General features: G+C 37.8%; 1 long non-coding RNA gene across 1 annotated transcript in view; it reads left to right on the forward strand.

Annotated features, from left to right (window-relative positions):
- The window catches only part of LOC139013018 (uncharacterized), a 45,376-nt gene that overhangs the window by 9,981 nt on the left and 15,283 nt on the right, over positions 1 to 20,112 (forward strand). Inside the window, exon 2 of the long non-coding RNA XR_011471920.1 lies at positions 10,217 to 10,411. This is a non-coding gene — a long non-coding RNA (uncharacterized lncRNA). The remainder of the gene's footprint in view (positions 1 to 10,216; positions 10,412 to 20,112) is intronic.

Here is a 20,112-nt window from a genome sequence, read left to right on the forward strand (position 1 = left end):
AAATCTTTATTGTTGAAAGTGGTACAGATATCCCCCTGTTTTCCTCCTTGACCTCTTCTAACCCCCCCCCCCCCCCCCCCCCACACACACACACACCAGGCCTTCACCACACTATTGTCTGTGTCCATGGGTTATACATATATGCTTACAAGTTCTTTGGTTAATCTCTTCCCACCCACCCACCCAGAATTATGTTTGAATAGTAAGTTGCAAATTGTACATTTAGACAGCTGTTGCTATTTTTGAAATATAAAATAGTCCTTAGTGGTACTCATTTCCTTTCATATTGAATATTTTCATACAAACATCAAAATGAAAGAAAAAAGCCCAACTTCAAATGTACCAGTTCCTTTAGCTTCTGAATATATACTTTTACCACTCTTTTTAGTAAACTTTTACAAGTAGTGAGGAGCTGGGAATTTTTATAACTTCGAGGGATCAAGTATAATATTTAGCAATGGCTTAATGTGCTTGAAGAGTATATTTATCTTATCTTTTTGCTCCTGCTAAAGACTTACTTTGCATAATTGTTTTCCTGACTATTCTGCCTCAGGCTATTAAGTCTAATGAAAAGAGTTTTGGCCTTCTACTAACTTACTATTGCTAGTGTCAAAGAACTATTGTCCTTCCCCCATTCCTCCCACCCTTTGAATCTAAGTCCAAAACAAATGAATGGTAACAAGTTTTCTTCACTGCTTTTTAGTATAGAGTTTCAGTTCAGGAAAAGTTCTGTTCAAGAATGAATTCCAGCAGTGTTCCTAATCACTGCCGGCAGCATAAAAGTCTTGGAGTATGGAAGTAAGCCAGAGTAAATTCTGCTCTAAGTGAAGTCATTTATATTGATAACACATGATTATCATTCCTAATGCAAACTCCATGGCCATCTTAAGAGTTTAAATGATGAACATTTATGAACATCAGAGTTAAAGATGAAATCATTTCAACTGTGATTTTTATTCACACACTATTCAAACAAACAAACAAAATAGGGAGGAAAGTCCTAAGAGCTGGAGCATTCTTTGATTGTAGAATGCTGGTTGGACTCCTGAAGGAGTAAGGCTGAAAGGTTTTGGAGTGAGTGTATGTATGAGCAGGGGGCAGGGGGTGGGGAGAGAGAAACATTTTTGGGGGCAGACTCGTCCGTTGGAAGTGAAAGGCTGTCCTGGGGATCCATCTGGAAAGGAGCCTTGATTCTTTGTCCTTCCTGGAGATGGCAGTCCTTTCTGGAAGCCCTGGCCTGACCCATGTGGAGCGAGGCTGTGTAACCCACTGTTTCAGGAGCGGGGAGATCCAGTCCTGCCCAGGGGTCATGCCCATTTGGTGTGCTTCTGTGTTACCTCTTTTATCAGATGTCTATGTGTCCTAAGAGGGAAGAACTATTTAATTCAGTTCTTCATACATTAACTTTCTTTTAATTGAATTTATTAGGGTGACTTTGGTAAATAAAATTATATAGGTTTCAGGTGTACAATTCTATAATACATCATCTGTATATTACATTGTGTGTTCACCACCCCAAATAAGTCTTCTTGTATCACCATTTATCCTCCCCTCCCCCACATACCGTCTTCTACCTCCCCCACTCCCCTTTCCCTCTTGTGATCACCCTACTGTTGTCTGTGTCTATGTGTTGTTGTTTTTTTTATTTGCTTAATCCCTTCACCTTTTTCACCCTGGCCCCAACCTTCACCTTCATCCCTCGAGACAGACAGCTATCAGTCTGTTCTTTGTATCTGTGAATCTGTTTCTATTTTGTCAGTTTATTTTGTTCATTAGATTCCACATATGAGTGAGATCATGTGATACTTGTCTTTCTCTGACTGGCTTATTTCACTTAGCATAATACTCTCCAGGTCCATCCATGTTGTTACAAAGATTCTCTCTCTTTCTCTCTCTCTCTCTCTCTCTCTCTCTCTCTCCCCCTCTACCCCTCCCCCCACTCCCCCTCCCCCTCTAGCCACAGTTATGGCTTTCACTTCCACATTTTGGCCAAGTTCTTTCCTGCCTTGGGTCCTTACTATGTAGTTTGCTTTGCCTGAAATTCTCCCCATCTCCATCCTCCCTCACCTCTATACTCCCTGCCCCCCTCTCCCTTTTCACCTTGCTCCCCAGCTACCTCCTACTCATTTTTCTCACCTTAACTCAAAAGTCACTTCCTCAGGGAAGACTTTCTTGAGCCTCTATGCCCAATTAGGCCCCTTTCTCCTCCTTATACCCTTTCATCATACTCTGCATCCCCATTTGTAGCAGGTACTACAATTTTAATTATTTAATATCTGTTTCCCTTGTTAGATTGTTAATTAAATGATGACATCAAATATGTCTGCTTATTGCTGTACTTTAGGTACTTAGAAAAGCACCTGGCACTTGTAGACATTTTAGTACATATTTCTTAAATGAATGAATGACCCAACAAGTGACCAACTGGATGGTTGAATGGCTGGGTGGTCTGATTCGGTTTTGCACACACATCCCACCTCCCTGTGTTCCAGTCAGGACAGCAGGCGACAGATGTAGGTGATAAGTCCCATATGGCACAGCTCAGTGAGGGCGGAGCAGGGCTGATGGGAGAGAGGAGCTGGTAAGCCCTTTTCTTAGCGGAAGTATGGTTCAGGAAGGCCAGAGATCAAATAGCAAAAACCATATCCTGAAGAAGAGTGAAGGCTTTAAATTGAATGGTGAGCCAGGCCTGTAGTGGTTGCTGAGGGACAGAATCAAGCAAAGAACCAAAGATGCATAAATGAGGAGCATGAGTCAAAACAGGTGAAATGAAGGCCTCCTTGAGTAGTTCCAGATAGAGGTGCCAAAGCCTGTGGAGTCTTCTTTGAGCTCCACTCACATTTTCATGGGATAAATGTTCATTAAAGGCCCCAGTCTAAGTTGCAAAGTATTTACCCCCACTTTTTAAATACACTTCCATATTTCCTTATTTGAAATCTTTACAGTCCCATGAATTTGAAATTCAGATTTTAGAAAAGAGATACAGGCATGATATACCCTGAATTAATTATTATCCCCAGTGAGTTCTGAGGAAGCCCTTGTTATCAAACACATTAATAGTCATGCAGTGAAATGTATGAAAATTCAGAGAGTGGGATAAACAAACACCATCAAAAGGCTCAGGATCATTTCTGGGCAGGTTTTGCTACCAAATGAGATACAAACATACTTTCAGAGTGTTTTTGGATTTGGAAATTCTGGATGAGGGATTGTGGACCTGGTACAAAGAGTTATGTGCTTCTGGCACCCTGTTAATACTTGTTTGGCTGATTCTCAGCAGCAGGGGAGGAGCTGCTCTGGTTTTCTGACTCAAAGGCTCCTCAATTCTGCTGGGAAATCCCTAGAGTCTTCCCGCCGCTCATCTTCCCAGAAGGAAACTTGGCCACCCCTGGCCTTTTGCGTAAGCTACTCTGACATGGTTGTTAGTCTTCAATCTTTATTAAGTGTCTGCCGTGTTCAGGGCTCAGCCAGGAGATAGAAAGACAAATGGAAGATGGGTTTATCCTCCAGGAAAAAATATGTGTGTGTGTATATATATATGTATATGTATACATGTGTGTATATATTTGTGTATGTGTGCATACACACGCATATCTATATATGTCTATTTCCATATGTCTAAATAATATATATGTTATACAAAGAAAAATGAAACAAATGTGGCAAAATAGTAATAATTGGTAAATTTGGGTAAAGAGTATACAGGAGTTCTTTGTACTATTCTTGCAATCTTCCTGTAACTTTTAATGATTTCAACATTAAATTTTTTAATTTCAGTTTTCAAATATTAAACTTGTATTACTGTTATCCATACAACAAACTTTATTATAGCACACACACAATTTTACCAACTTCCCACTGCCCATATGAAGAGATTTTAAGCTCCTCAGTCTCAGGCTCAGGGACTTCTTATAATCTGGTCTCAAATTACTTTTTCCCTACAGGTACTCCTTATTCTGTCTATGCTGAAATGCTCACCATTCATCCCTCCTCCTGCATTTTGTTCCTGCTGTTCTCTCTACAGATGTGCTCCCACTGCCCCTCCACTGGTGAGCTCCTACGCCTGCTTTGAGACCAAGCTCAGGAGTCACTTCGTCTGCAATACGCTCCTGTACTGTAGGCGGAGTGAACACTTTTCTCCTGTTACGCACTGAATGTCTGTGTTCCCTGAAATTATGTTGAAACCCTAGCCTCCAATGTGATAGTATTTGGAGATGGAACCTTTGGGAGGTAATTAGGGTTACTTGAGGTCATGAGAGTGGGAGCCTTATAAGAAGAGACACCAGGAAAAGAGTTCTAGCCAGGGACCTAATCTGCTGGCATCTTGCTCCTGAATTTCCTGAGCTCCAGAACTGAGAGAATGCACTTCTGTTGGTCAAGCCGTGCAGTCTGCGGTATTTTGTTATGGCAGCCCATGTAGACTAATGCACCTCCTCTGTGTATTCCCTGCACCTTGCTTAGAGGTAATCTATTAGGATTCTGTCTTTTAATTGGTTGCTGTCTTTCTCTCCTATTGGGGAGTGAACCCTGAGGGCAGCAGCTATGTGCTTTACTTTTCTGTCAAATCCCTTTTATCTTTTAAGGCCTAGCCCTAGCTGCATTCTCCATTGATGTATTATGTACATTGAAGCTGAAAAAATAAAGAATATTGTCGTGCCTTGGCCGGTGTAGCTTAGTTGGTTGGGCATCATCCTGTGCACCAAAAGGTTGCTGGTTCGATTCCTAGTGCAGGAGGCAGGGGATCATTGTCCTCACATCGATGTTTCTGTTCTCTCTCTTTCTCTCTTTTCCTCTCTCTCTAAATATCAATGGACTGTTCTTAAAAAAAAAAAAAGTTGTCCTCTTATTACTAACCACGTAATCCCTGGAATTCCACACATTTCCTCTCAGTTCTGTCATTTCTTCTGCAAAATCAAGGCTTGAACTAGATAATCTCTAAAGTCACTCTCAGCCTGAGATCACTAAGGTCGTAACACAGATTTTATTTTAAATTTACATTTTATTTTTCAATTACAGTTTACAATCAATATTATTTTGTATTAATTTCATGTGTACATCATAGTGGGTAGACAAGCATATAATTTATAAAGTGAACCCTTCGATATTTCAAGTATCCACCTGGCATCATGTATAAGTCATTTTAATATTGTTGACTATATTCCCTTATGCTGTACTTTACATCCCTATGACTTTTGTAACTACCAATTTGTACTGCTTAATCCCTTCACCGTTTTCACCCAGCCCCCCAAGCACCCTCCCTTCTGGCAACCTTCAGTCTATTCTCTGTACTACAAGTCTGTTTCTGTTTTGTTTGTTCATTTATTTTGTTCTTTCGATTCCACATATGAGTGAAATCATATGGTATTTGTCTTTCTCTGACTGACTTATTTCACTTAGCATAATACCCTCTAGGTCCATCCATGCTGTTGCAAATGGTAAGATTTAATTCTTTTATATGGCCAAGTAATATTCTATTGTATATATGAACCACATCTTCTGTATCCATTTGTCTATCAATGGACACTTAAGCTGCTTTTATATCTTGGTTATTATGAGTAATGCTACAATGAACATAGAGGTACACATAACTTTTCAAATTAGTGTTTTGGATTTCTTCAGATAAATACCCAGAAGTGGAGTTCCTGGGTCATATAATAGTTCTATTTTTAATTTTTTGAGGAACCTCCATACTGTTTTCCATAGTGGCTGCACCAATTTACAGTCCAACCCAACAGTGCATAAGAGATCCCTTTTCTCCATATACTTACCCACACTTATTGTTGATGTATATTTAAATGCTTTGCACATAAATGTTTTAAAAGATTTTTTTATTGATTTCAGAGAGAGGAAGGAGAGATAGAGGGATAGAAACATCATGATGTGATAGAATCATTGATCAGCTGCCTCCTGCATGCCCCCTACTGAGGATTGAGCCTGCAACCTGGGCATGTGCCCTGATTGGGAATCGAACCGTGTCCTCCTAGTTCATAGGTTGATGCTCAGCCACTGAGCCACACTGGCCAGGCTGCATGTAAATTTTCTAATAAATTAATTGCATGCACGGTTGAAGTAACTTATGCTAACTCATATCCTGAATCAGAGGAAAAATTCATAGAGAAATGAATTACATGTAAACTAAAGCCCTTCTAGGTATGGAGCAACTTTCTCACTGTTTACATCAAATTTCACTTATCTTTGTTCCCCAGACTATTAGCCACTGCCTTAATGATTTCCTTTTCCCCATTTTTTCCCCTGTCAATTTAATCTCTTATGCTACAACCAGAGTTACTGGTTTGTCTTTTTCTTTTCCACTCCATATGCTTTCATGATAAAGATAAATGATTTTGCTGTGTTATCAAAAGGCATGACAATAACAGATCAAGTTATGTTTTTCACATAGTTCTAGAATGTTCTGTAACATGTTTAAATTAGTTGCTCCTCTTTCCTTTACTCAATGTCAAATTTAATTGTTTTTAGTTTTGAGGGTCATGGGAATAAATTTTCACTCACTTGCATTATATGGTCTTAACCCTTATAGTTATCTCATAACCCAAACAAATATTAGTCATTCTAATAGTTAGAAGGATTGTTTGGCCATCTCATTGGACTTTGACTCAGATACTTTATCCTAATAAGTTTCTCAAGAAGATGTCTTCAATTATTGCTTTTCTAATTTCTGGTCTCCAGTAAGTTTTCTAAGTTCCATTTGACAATAAAAATGTTTTAAAATACAGCTTGGGCCCAAATATATTTCAAGAAATTATCATATTTTCTTTATTCACAAGATAGTACTATTGCATTAAGGGAGATTAAAAATAATAATAATAATTAGTAGTAGTAGTGTATTAAGTTGTGTCAAAAATGCATTTTATAGTGTTCTTTTACAGTCTTCCTTAGCCATTGTTTACCTATTTATGGTATAAATGGAGACCAGTAGATAGCCCCTCATAAGACTATTTTAATACAAAGTTGCTTAAGGAGTTGGCCTGAGTTATAGGCAGGTTGTGTTCTTTTAGCCCTTTATTTTATCCATGTCCTCAGGGATGACAAAAGTTGCATTTAGCAATATTTGCTTCTGATGTACGGCACCAACAAGAACTACATTCAGATATAGGTATCTGTGTCAAAAGGCAAGCTCTGGTTCCATTGTTTTAGTCTTTGTCTTCTAGCGCCATATTGAAATTCTTCTAGGAGTGAGTTGAGAAGGGGCAGGTAGGAATAGCCCTGAGCCTGATTTGCCTCCTCTCTTAGATGTACCTGGGAAGATTCTTCCATCTCTCTGGATATTAATTCCCTCAGTGGTACAATAAGAGAATGGCAGATAGCACTTACTGAACATGTGCCAGCCACTGTTCCAAGCACCTTACATATGAACTCTGTTAAATCTTTATAAGTTTATGAGGTTGGAAGATCCAATACAGACATTTCTCTCAATCCCCCCCCATCCCAGATTTCCCCTGTATTGTTATATTACATACACACACACACACACACACACACACACTCACACACTCACATTATATTGTCGTTTGTCACTATCCTAACTCTAGAGTGTAAATGGCACAAGGGCAGGAATTTTCTTTTTTAAGAAAAAAATATTTTGTTTTATTGCTTAAAGTATTACAAAGAGTATTACATATGTCTCCTTCCCCCCACTTGACATTCCTCCGGCCTCCCCTACCCCCCAGTGTCTTGTGTCCATTGGTTATGCTTATATGCATGCATACAAGTCCTTCGGTTGATCTCTTACCCTGCTCCCGCCCTCCAACCCTCCCCAGCCTTCCTGATATAGTGTGACAGTCAAGGGCAGGAATTTTCATTTATTTTGTTCACTGTTATATGTCTAGAACACAGCCTAGCACTCAACAAATATACATTAGATGTTGAATATATGAGATACAGAGAGATTAAGTAATTTACTGATGCTTATGAAGCTAGTAAAGGGGCAGAGTTGGAAATTGATCCAAACTTGTTTATCTCCAAAACCCATACTCTAAAGCAGGGGTCCTCAAACTACGGCCCGCGGGCCACATGCAAATACAAATATTGTATTTGTTCCCGTTTTGTTTTTTTTTTACTTCAAAATAAGCTATGTGCAGTGTGCGTAGGAATTTATTCATAGTTTTTTTTTAAACTATAGTCCGGCCCTCCAACGGTCCGAGGGACAGTGAACTGGCCCCCCGTTTAAAAAGTTTGAGGACCCCTGCTCTAAAGCATGATGTTATACTGCATTAAATTAAGCAATTAATGGTGCCCAAAGCCATGGCCCATAATGCTGGTTTCATGTCAGAATTATACCTGGTGATTTAAAAAAATACAAATGCCTACTGCTCCCCACTATCCACCATTAAATATTTTGATCCCCCTTTAGTGGAATACTTGACTCCAAAATGCTCCTGGTAAATATTTCAATTTGTTGTCAGTAGGCCCATTATTGGTGCATACTTTCTACCTCATTGGCTATTTTACATATTTTTAAGAAAATGCCTTGTTTCTTTTGTATATTTTATCTGCCTAATTTTGAGGAGCTGAAACCATTATGTATGTTGCTACAGAAAGTATGTTCTTATACCAGTTGATTTAGAGACACACTGCGAAACATCAGACTCTTGGTTGTCGTTTTTGCTGCTTTCAGTACAAGTTCAGGTCTGTCCCTCTGCATGCTCACTTCCACCACAGAGGCCAGAGCAGCACATCAAAGCCAAAAGCACATCAAGTCCTCAGAGTTCAGATTCCTTCCTGCTTCCCTGTGAGGGGTCAAGAATATAAACATCCTCAATGGCTATCGCAGGAGGGAACATTAGTCCATCAACAGAACCAAACAGGAAGCAAATGGGCATTCCATTTATTTTTGTGACTGTTAAGACAGACTAGTTTGGTTCTTTCAGCCAAATTTGTCAATGAAGCATAAAAAACACCTTATAAACACCTTAAAAGGTGTAGTCATTTTGGCTAGTTTAAACCCCACAAAAATATTTAATGCTGTTTTTCCAGTTCTTTTATTTACTACAATTGATGCAATACTATATTCTTACAATAGTGGAATTTTACTGTATCTTAAGTTATTTTTTAAGCTGCAAACCAGAAATTTAATATTTGCTGCAGTCTATTGGGATTCAAATTATGATTCACTTAAACTTTAATTAAATTCCCCAGGTATTTCCTTTCCAGACCTGGGAGGATGTGCATGTACTGAGCAGAGTTACCACCCTTCAGTTTGTGATAGGGTGTGAAAGTGTCCGATAAGGCCTGGCGTACCTCAAACGGTACTTCAGAGGTTTGTGCGCCTTACCAAAATTTTAATCTTGATATATGAGTTTGTTATCCACTCCATTACATCAGAGTAAGTTGTGTTACTCACTGCCAGTGACAGCAGATAAGCAAACATGAAGCACAGTGTAATAATTTAACCACGCCTAGTGAAGGAGCAAAAGGGAATGTAATTTGTATTTTTTATGAATATTTTCAGAAATAAATCAACCTGGGCATGTGCCCTGTCCAAGAACTGAACTGAACCTTGACCTCCTGGTTCATAAGTTGACGCTTAACCACTGAGCCACGCTGGCCGGGCCTGAAATTTAATAATATACTATATGTAAGCTAAAAATGACCATGTTTTTTATTGCTTATTCTTTTTTTTAATTTCTTTTTTTTTATTGTTTAAAGTATTACATACGTCTCCTTTTTCCCCCATCAACCCCTCCCCAGCCACTCCCACCCCTATTGCTTATTCTTTAATAAACATTGCATTCTACATGGAAGTAACTCTAACTCCCCTGCACTGGACTCAGCTACACATGTTTATTTCAAGAATAAGCAGCCAAGTTCTGTTTCTTCATTTTCACAATCACTGTGCTCAAATTGTTTATTTTGAATCTATATTGAAACACAGGATTCCATAGTACAACAGGGGTTAGGAATATGAACTGAGCCTGAAGCAAGCTCAAATAATATACAACCATTTATAAGCTTTGGTGAATTTTACCAAATATAATAGATATTTATGATAAATTTTCTGGTGAAGGTATTTTAGTGGAAAAGTTTCAACTGCAGAAACATTTGAAAGCTAATCAGAACTGATTGCAAAGAGCAAAGACAAGGATGCTACTGTTATTTCTGGAATTTACAGTTAAATGGGATTTTTATGAATTCCTGATAAACATTTTTATTTTAAAGCTTTCCTAACCATTTGTGTATCTGTTTTTTTATGTGAAAGAAACATTTGAAATGAAAATAAAGTGTCCTTCAATCAACTATGAGTGAAGATAGATTGACACATCTCACTATCCTGATTCTATCCACCATGAAAATGTGAAGATCAGTTTGACAAAGCCATTGACAGATTTGCAGAAGTGAAGGCTCAAAGCCAGAAACTGCAATGGAATTATTCATCACCCTAGAAAATCAACATGTAGGTATACATATTTTTCTAAAAATATGTTAATGTACTTAAAATTTTTTAAAACTTTGCTTTTATTGTTTTTACTAATTTTTTACTAGCATTATTTGACATGCAAAATTTAATAAATGAAAATTGTCACTGTCTACATTTCCTTTCCGGACGTAATAATTATTTATTTCATTTCATCATCATTACTGAAGATACTTTTGTCATCTAGAGGAAAAGGTGTTAAAAATTGTTCCTTTCAGGTGTTAAGTGTACTAGGAATGCCACTGCATCTTTTCATTTTAACTCAAAACAAAATGTATTCTCAGTCTTTTTAGTACCACAATTATGCTTTTGAAAATTATGCCCCAAAGCAGTTCATTTTAATAAGGTAAACTCAAAGTAACCAAGAAATAGAAAGAACTACCATTAAATATAGTTCTTATCCACATAGATTTCAGCAATACTTACATATCTAATAAATGTATGCTTTTTGTCACCTATGTTCTATAAGCTTACTAGGATAAAAATAATACAAAAATTCAGCCTGCTGAAATTTGGACCACAATAAAAACCCAGAAATTATGAATATCTCATAACAACTAAAAATAGTTGAATCTCTAATTTAAAACCTTCCACTACATGTACAGATAGTTTAACTATTTAATTCTAGCAAATGTTTAAGGAATAAATATCTCGCCTTTTCAGAAAACAGAAACAGGCAACACTATCGAACTTAATTTATGAGGACAGTATAACCTTCATATCATATCAAAACATAAACAGGAAATTATGAGGGAAAAGTTTCTGGGCAATCTCAATGAACATATACACCAAAATTCTTACTGTCAGCTCACCAAACAATATGCACAAATGATAAGATGTTGCAAATCAGTTGAGTTTGTTGTAATAATGCAATGTTCATTTAACATTAGAAAATCAATTAGTAGAATTTACCACATTGACAGAATAAAGGGGAAAAGTTAAATGATCATCTTTTAAAGCAGTTGATTAAAGTCAGCACTTGTTTGTGATTAAAATACATCTTTTGGCAAACTAAGAATAGAAGAGAATTTTTCTTTAATCTAACAGGAGATAGCTACAAAACACCAACAGCAGACGCCATGGAAATATTGAGAGCTCTCCTTCTGAGATTAGGAATAAGACAAGCATGAGAGCTATCACCACTGCTAGTCAGCCTACCACCCCTTTGCTATCTTCCAGCAGAATTAAAGCCAAATCATGTTCTGAAAGATAAAGGATTCTACTTCTTCCTTCCATTTGAAGTTATTCACAAACAATTCCACTTTCTGTTGCTCTCTCAATTCACACACTACCCGAGTTTCATAAATTGAATTCAGAGAGTAAGGCTCTCTCTGCTGATGATGTTTTCTTCTCTTCCGTGTGTTCAGTCAGTCATAAACATCTCTCTCAGAATTATGTTCAGCATGTGAATGTCCCTGCTGCACATTTGTATTGGGATGTCAACTCCTTAGGAATCCAGGAACAATTTTATTTTTGTTATACTTAATAAATAAATCTGTTTTATAGAAGAAAAATCTAAAAAATAGGTATCTTGCAGTATATAAACAGAAAATACATTCCTGTTGAAAAGGTTTGCAATGACTGAGACATAATCTAAACTGTTGAATGAGAGAATAATATTCAAGCTTATAAGATGCTAAATAATGTGATAGAGTTAATTTTAGGAAAGTCTTGCTCATCTGAATGTAATGGTTAGTTGTAGCTTCTAAAAAATAGCATTAAAAATAAAGAAGCATTGCTCTGGCCCATGTAGTTCAGTGATTACATTGTTGGCCTGTGGACCGAAGGGTCATGGGTTTGATTCCTAGTCAAGGACATGTACCTGGGTTGCATGTTCAATCCCCAGTCTGGTTGGGGCTCATGCAGGAGGCAACCAATCGATGTGTCTCTCTCATCTCTCTCTCCTCTCTCTCCTCTCCTCTCCTCTCCTCTCCTCTCCTCTCCTCTCCTCTCCTCTCCTCTCCTCTCCTCTCCTCCCCCCCAACTTTCCACTCTTTAAAATGATCAATGGAAATAATATCTTCGGGTGAAGATTAACAAAAAAATAAAGAAGCATTATTTTAAAACTAATACTATATTGCCACCTACTGAGTGACCTGTGAGCTGTTCTATGTGCTTTCATGTTTTACTGAGAAAAAATTATATTGTGCTCAAAATATCTGACTGTGTATTTTAGACTAAGTTTATATATAGTCTTTGTTGCAAAAAAATATTAATGACTCTAAGATACACATATATTAATATTTACGACTATAATGAGAATAGCTAGTGTTGACTGGTATTGCCCATGTGTACTTTCACCTTTTTAAAATGCAATAACCTTGAGTTGTAAGTACTGTCATTACCCTTATTTTACAGATAAGGAAACTGAGGCACAGATAATAAACATTTGCTCAGTATCACACAGCTGATAAATGATAGAGTTGGTACATAATTCTAAATAATCTAACTCCAGAAACCCCACTTCTCACTGCCATGCTACAGTACCTCACATATATGAGGAAAACATGTAGAAGAAAAGTTGCTTTGTGCAGCATTTACTTTGGCTAAATTTTATAATAGCATCAGTATTTATCATTTAAAATTATAAGGCCGAAGCCGGTTTGGCTCAGTGGATAGAGCGTTGGCCTGCGGACTGAGAGGTCCCGGGTTTGATTCCGGTCAAGGGCATGTGCCTGGGTTGCGGGCACATCCCCAGTGGGAGATGGGCAGGAGGCAGCTGATCCATGTTTCTCTCTCATTGATGTTTCTGGCTCTCTGTCTCTCTCCCTTCCTCTGTAAAAAATCAATAAAATATATTTTAAAAAAATTATAGGGCCCTATTTGCAGAATTAATCTGGATAAGCTGAAAAGCATTGGTATTACTAATGATTGCGTAGAGTCTTGAGGTCAAATAGAGGCTGAAGATTTAGAAGAATTATGTTTTGATGAAGTAATGAAATTTTAGATATATCACAGTAAAATGGTTTTACTTCTTAATGACTATTACCAAGCAAAAATGTTCTGTATGATTTGTTTTTGTTTTGTTTTGTTGAAATGGCTCTGAGGACATTGAATATAAGTTAAGTCTGCTCTGATTTCTTTAGACTTTTCATATATTTTTATTGATTTCAGGGAGGAAGGGAGAGGGAGAGAGAGATAGAAACATCAATGATGAGAATCATTGATCGGCTGCCTCCTGCACGCAACCTAGTCATGTGCCCTTGACAGGATTTGAACCCGTGACCCTTCCATCCACAGGCTGATGCTCTATCCACTGAGCCAAACCAGCTAGGGCTCTTTAGATTTTTTATTCCTGCATTCAGTAACACCCTTGGCAGTTTGGGGAGATATTGTGAAATTTGCTATAACTAGTAAGATTGCCTCTTTACCAACTGCAACAGAAAGTTTACCATTATAGGTTCCCCCACTATCCAAAAGGAAAGGTTCCTATGAAACCTTTCATAAGACAAAATGACATAAAGCAGAGTATCCCGCTTTCTGAAAGTTTACATTACGCACTTCACTTTTAGGGAAGACTCTTGTTGCACTCATTCTCACTAAATAAATGAAATATAAAGTTTCTGCTTCTATTAAAAAGGCAATTACCATACTAATGTACATTTTTTTGTAAAAGCAAAGGGGCATAATGAAAAGTTTTGGAAAGCAGGGGAGACCTGTACATTGATTCTGTCAGGTAAGAGAAACACTGCAACCACAGAGAATAAACTTCACTCGTTCTTTTATGTAGCAAGAGTTTTGTTATTCTTCACATCTTTGTTTGGTGTCCTGATTAGCCTTCCTTTTTTTTGCTCCATTTATCTTTAATTAACATGCATCTTTTCATAGGAAAACATTTTAAGTTCAGATCCTGTGAATTCAGAGTTCATTATAATTCATAGAATAAACCAAAGATTACTTTTGGCATAAGTACAGAGATAAGAGGGTTTAGCTAAACAATTTGGCCCATTCCTAACCAGCATTTGCAGAATTTTTGTTATCTGATTTGCAAAATCCAGGTAGCTTATTCCATTTACAATAAGTAGGGATAGAAAGCTGTAGATGAATAGAAAGCTTTTTCCATTTTTCAGCAAAGCACTGTACAGGCAGCAGCATGTTTAGTATAAAAACAGCTTTTTGCCAGTTAATCAAGATTCTTCAGTTTGCTATTTTCAAGGGTCTCTGGACCTCTGAGGGCTTGCCCAAATACCCTTGACCAGGTTAATCTGGAAGTACAAGCCCCTCGGTGGTTCCAAATAGCAAAACGTAGTGTTTCAGAAACGTGTGCTCTAATCTTAGTTATATTTATCTCACGTGCCCTGTGCTAGAAGCTCTGTTCATCTGTATCCATTTACTAGTAACACGCTCCTGTTCAGGAGATGTAGTCATTTGTCTTCTTGTCTGTAACTGGTTGAAAAAGTCCAGGGTGGGTCTCCTCCACCCAGCCCTGTCCATCTGCTCGCCATATTCCATGACCACGTGTCCACTCCACCCTTCCGAGAACTTACATAATATTAAATCTTAGAACACTTACAAGCTGTCAGAAAACACGCACCCACCCACAAGTGATGATCCTTTTCCCCATTTTGTTTCTCTTTCTTTGTACTTCATAGTTTATTTCAATTGAAAAAGTACACACATTTTTTCACAACTGGAATTTGGGGCTGGCGAAGGCAAGTGATAAATACACTTTAGAAAGAAATGTTCTGCTAACAAAATATGATTTTATTTTTTTGAGCCATGGTTAACTATCATTCTATTGCTCTAACAAGGAGTGAAATCATCAGAGAGATGCTTGAGGAATATTAATCTGACTAGTACATTTTGGATGAATTAAAGGGAGAGGAGAACAGGATCATGAAAGCCAGTTATTGCTGTTAGATCCAATCTGGTGAGAAAATAATAAAAAAACTGAACTAGGGAAGTAGCAGGGGGAATGAATAGGAAGGGGAGGAAGTGTCAATAGAATTGGGAGGACTTAGCAACTGAGTGAAGTGAAGGAAAGTCAAAGGTAACTGAGGTCTTAGGTTACCTATTGCCCATCTTAGCATTAATGCTATTATAGGAATACGGAACAGCAGAAAAAGAATCTCTATTCTGCACTTAGGAGGCCAGTAAAATATGCAAGAAGAGGTATTTAGCCAGGCAGTGGCAATACAGAAGCCATGTTACAAGATTTGAGAACTTCTTTACTGATAGTCTATGAAAATGGATTGAATTTCTATGTGAGAGTATGCAGTATAGAAAGATAAGAGCTGCATGGGATTTTAAAACACACTCACTGAGAAGAAAAGGATTGAAAAAGAAAAGTATACAAGAGAAGAATAGTCATAAAGGTGTAAGGGAACCCATGAGAGTATACAAACACAGAAAGCCAAGGAGGAGAATTTTATGCAGAAGGTTTATCTACCTGGGTTCTTTAAGCCTCTTGAATATGCAGATGAATGTGTTTTTTGAAAATATATTTTTATTGATTTCAGAGAGGAAAGGAGAGGGAGAGAGAGATAGAAACATCAATGATGAGAGAAAATCATGGATGGGCTGCCTCCTGCACGCCCCCTACTGGGGATTGAGCCCGCAACCCAGGCATGTGCCCTTGACCAAAATCGAACCTGGGACCCTTCAGTCTGCAAGCCGACGCTTTATCCACTTTATCCAAACCAGCCAGGGCAGATGAATGTTTTTAATCAAAGTGATTTATGTGTCATAAAGGAATAAAATAATAAGAAAATTGAAAAGTGATCAGGCCATTTCAAATGCCTTAATCAAAACTGTTCAAGAGGATATGGTTGAGAAATTGTAAGAAGTTCAATGTAGTATCAATCTACATTATTCCAGGACCTACTTACTTACTCACAGAGTGGAAACTATCTATTCTGTAACTCCTGTAGCAATAAACTTCATTTAAAGAAGCATAATTACGTCAAAACTCATTCTCTTGAGAAAGGAACTGTTATCTTTTGTTTTCACATCACAAAAGCTTACTCCAGAGAACTCTAGGTAAGCCAATCTGAAAATCACATTTAGAACTTTCAGGGTCTTGAACTTCTATTCATTCCAGGGATTAAACAGGACCCTCATTAGCCCATCTTCTATGTATATAAAAGCCTAAGTGACTGAACGACCAAACGACTGGTAGACTGATTGCTATGACGTGCACTGACCACCAGGGAGCAAATGCTCAACACAGGAGCTGCCCCCTGCACTCCCACAGCCAACCTCCTATGGCCGGCCAACCTCCCTCGGCCCCTCCCCCCGGCCAACCTCCCCTGGCTCCAATCAGCCCTGATCACCGGCCAGGCTGAGGGACCCCACCCCTGCATAAATTTGTGCACCGGGCCTCTAGTTATCATATAAATATCCACTGACACAATTGTCTCTTCTTTGAGGAAGCAATGAACCCAGTCTGGCATTGTGTGTATTTAATTGATGATGATGATATTTAAAACTGTTTCTTAAACAGCAATGTATATGGCTCTCTAAATATCAGGCACTCCCCCACTGTCTCCAAGAGGAGTTGTGTTCCACACATATATTTTTACTGACATGTAGACTACGTTATAATCTGCCTCCAAGTAAAGGGAAAAAACTAGGGCAAAATTTGGGTGTTTTCCATGACTTCAGACATAATGAAGATAGACTATTTCATTGTATAAAGATTTTCCTGGCATATCTTCCTTTCAGAAAAAAAATAAGTCCTGAAAGTTGTTCTGTTTCATGAAACGTTCCAGTCTCTGTTCTGCATTATATTACTTGACATAGAACTTACAGTCCTGGGAAAGAATGTTTGTTCCTTTGTCAAAAGCTACTCAAATTGGCTGGTATTATTGAGGCTATAGTTTGTTTTTACATAGTGTTTAGTAGAGCATTTGTTGTGATTACGCATGAATTTGTCTACTTTTCTCTTTTGTTCCAAATAGTGAACACCGTTAATAATTTTCCTATAATAGAGATGTGAATGTTTTCCTCTTGCTGGATTCCCAGTCTCATGAATCCACAGTCTCAGAACCCTTATTTACACAGAACAGTCATCTGATCTCAGTCTGGCTATCCCAAACCCAGATCTCCTGGCAGCAACAGAGTAACCCTTGCTGGTACCTTTAAGAGAAAACAAAGGGTCTGCTTTGAGTGTGGTAGATGGTAAAAAAGAAATCTGATATTTCACTTCACATATTAAACCTTTTACTTTTTATTTTAAGAAAAGTGTTAGTAAGTTGGTAACCTATTAACATTTAAATTCCTAGAAACCATTTGGATAGCTGATTATACTACTATATTCTTATTGACTAAATATATTACAACTACATTTTATTACATTCTGTTATAGTGGTGTTTATTTATTAATAAATTCATTATTTTTTCCCCATCATAAACTAGCTACATATATACTAAAATTTTTAATAATGTTCCACAGGAAAAAAATAGTAAGGATTACTGACCATCTTGGGATATATTTCATGAATCCAGGGTCCTCAAATATATAATTTTAGAAACTCAACTTTATCAATTAATTCAAGTGCTTAGCCTTTGCTAATTAGAATAGTCTTCTCTGTCACCCAGTATACTCCAATTCTAATCTCAGGGCATTTAGGAATTTGAATTTTGTAATCAGAAGGCTCCCTGGTGAGTTATGAATGGAGACAAAGGTCGGAAGCAATGTTCATCCCACCTCTGGCAGAGCCTGGACAGTCGTCTCTTACATTTTAATAGACACCTTTCTGGTGGCTGCAGTTCTGCTCTCCCGGGTGCTACTTTTTAGTTGATGAGAACTTCAAGTCCCATCATTAAGTCTTTACTAATTGTGTGTAACCTCCTTGCTTGCACTTAGTTTCCACTGAACTATAACCAAAGCTCATTCCAGTCTCTGCCCATCACCTTGGAAAAGTTAAAATTTCCAGACCTTAATTCTGTCTATCAATATGTAAAATGAAAAGGTCAGACTAGATGTCTAGCTATAACGTTTCATGATCATGATTTTAGGTGTTTATACATTCTTGGAATCAGTATCAATACACAGTAGTGCCTCACGGAATGTTTCTTTAAGTGAATCAACTACATTCTGTCTACATGCAGCTTTCTTGGCACAACCAGCCCTTTCAAACCTTAGCTTGTATTGTTACTGTGTCTAAGGATCAATGAAACCAAAATGGCCAATCACAACAATTTCTTCTCTCAGTCACAAGAATTCTCAAGACATCAGGCTGTCTCAAATGATGAAGTACCTGCCCTAGAGGAATCTCCCAAAATGGGGCTGAATTGGCATGGCTCATTCATACTAATTTTAGACTCTGTATGGAGGTAACTGAGCTTAGAATGATGGTTCTGAAAGGCAAAAACATTTAAAATTCACAGGGTTAGTGCTGGGTGGAGCAGAAATCATTAGCTCTTGAACTAGGTAGTAAACATCAAGGAAATAAAAAATAAAAAGTAGGAATTTGGGGATGCTTTGAGGAGCTCACTTCAAACTACCTCAGCCTCAGATGTTTGTGTTAAGAAAGTAAGAGAGCCAGAAGAAAACATTAGTCAGGTCTGGGACACCACTCATTCCAATAATATGCCTGGCAGAGAAATCACTGCTTGTTTTGCAACATAGCCTTAGTCTGGGCAAGCTCTGGGTGGGCAAAAAATTGGCTTCCCCAAATTGACCTGGCTTGCCAACCCAACAAACACACATGCCCTGCACATGGAATCTTTTTTCCTCCTCCATTTCCTCTCTCCTTCCCCCCTTCCTGTTTTCCTTCCTCCCTTTCCCCCTCCCTACGGCTCTCTTTTTCTCTCTTTTCTTTCTTTGCTAGGATGATTTGTGGGAGTATGGAATGTGTTTGTCAGAAAAGTCCATCAGGGATGGTTAAGAGTAAGACAGAGGCATGAGTCTTGTGGTCATCATAAATGCTTGAGCTTCCCTACCAACTCATTCTTTTATGTTAACTAAAATCAAGGTTTTTACTAATTTATATTTCAAATATACATAGGAGTAAGTGTGTGTGTGTGTGTGTGTGTGTGTGTGTGTGTGTCCCTGTGTATGCACAGAAGTGTGTATGTGTGTGGGTCTGTATGTGTATAAACACTGATGGATATTTTCCCAAATGAACTGATGATGACCTCTAATTTGTGGTTTAGAGAAGAACTTCGTGTTCTACTTTTTCTCTGGAGAAATAAAAAAACTGTGAAGGGTGGTGGTGAAATAGCATCGTGCATGTGTGAGGGTGTTAGATAATATTGGGTGAAATTTTAGGGATATTTTCCTGTAGTATTCCAAATAAATGTTATGTATAGTTATGAGGAGTAAATATGTTTTTTCGTAAGGGCCTTCTTAATTTCCAGAAAAATCTCATAAATGTTTATCAGTCAGGTCTTTTAATAGCCTTTGTTTTTGATAATCTTAATAGCTACCTGTGAGCATTTACTAGTATTCTACCTGTCATTGTGTCCAACACTTCACATTCTTTATGTTTCATATTCATAACCTCACAAGATGGGCATGAAACACCCCCAGAACATGGAGATTTGGGGAGGCTGAGCAATTTGGCTGAGGTTATAAGGCAAATAAATTGTATTTGAACATAAATCTGTCTCTAGCCATTGGACACTTACCATCATGGCATAAAGGGACTCAGATAGAGGAGCTTATTTATAATTTTTTAGGAGAGCTTGTCTATAAAGATGTTTGCTTTTTGTGATTTTTTTAATGGTCCATGTAA

Source organism: Myotis yumanensis, unplaced genomic scaffold (assembly GCF_028538775.1).
Source record: "Myotis yumanensis isolate MYYU_CA2020_CCGP unplaced genomic scaffold, mMyoYum1.0.hap1 SCAF_6, whole genome shotgun sequence".
Taxonomy (NCBI): Eukaryota; Metazoa; Chordata; class Mammalia; order Chiroptera; family Vespertilionidae; genus Myotis; species Myotis yumanensis.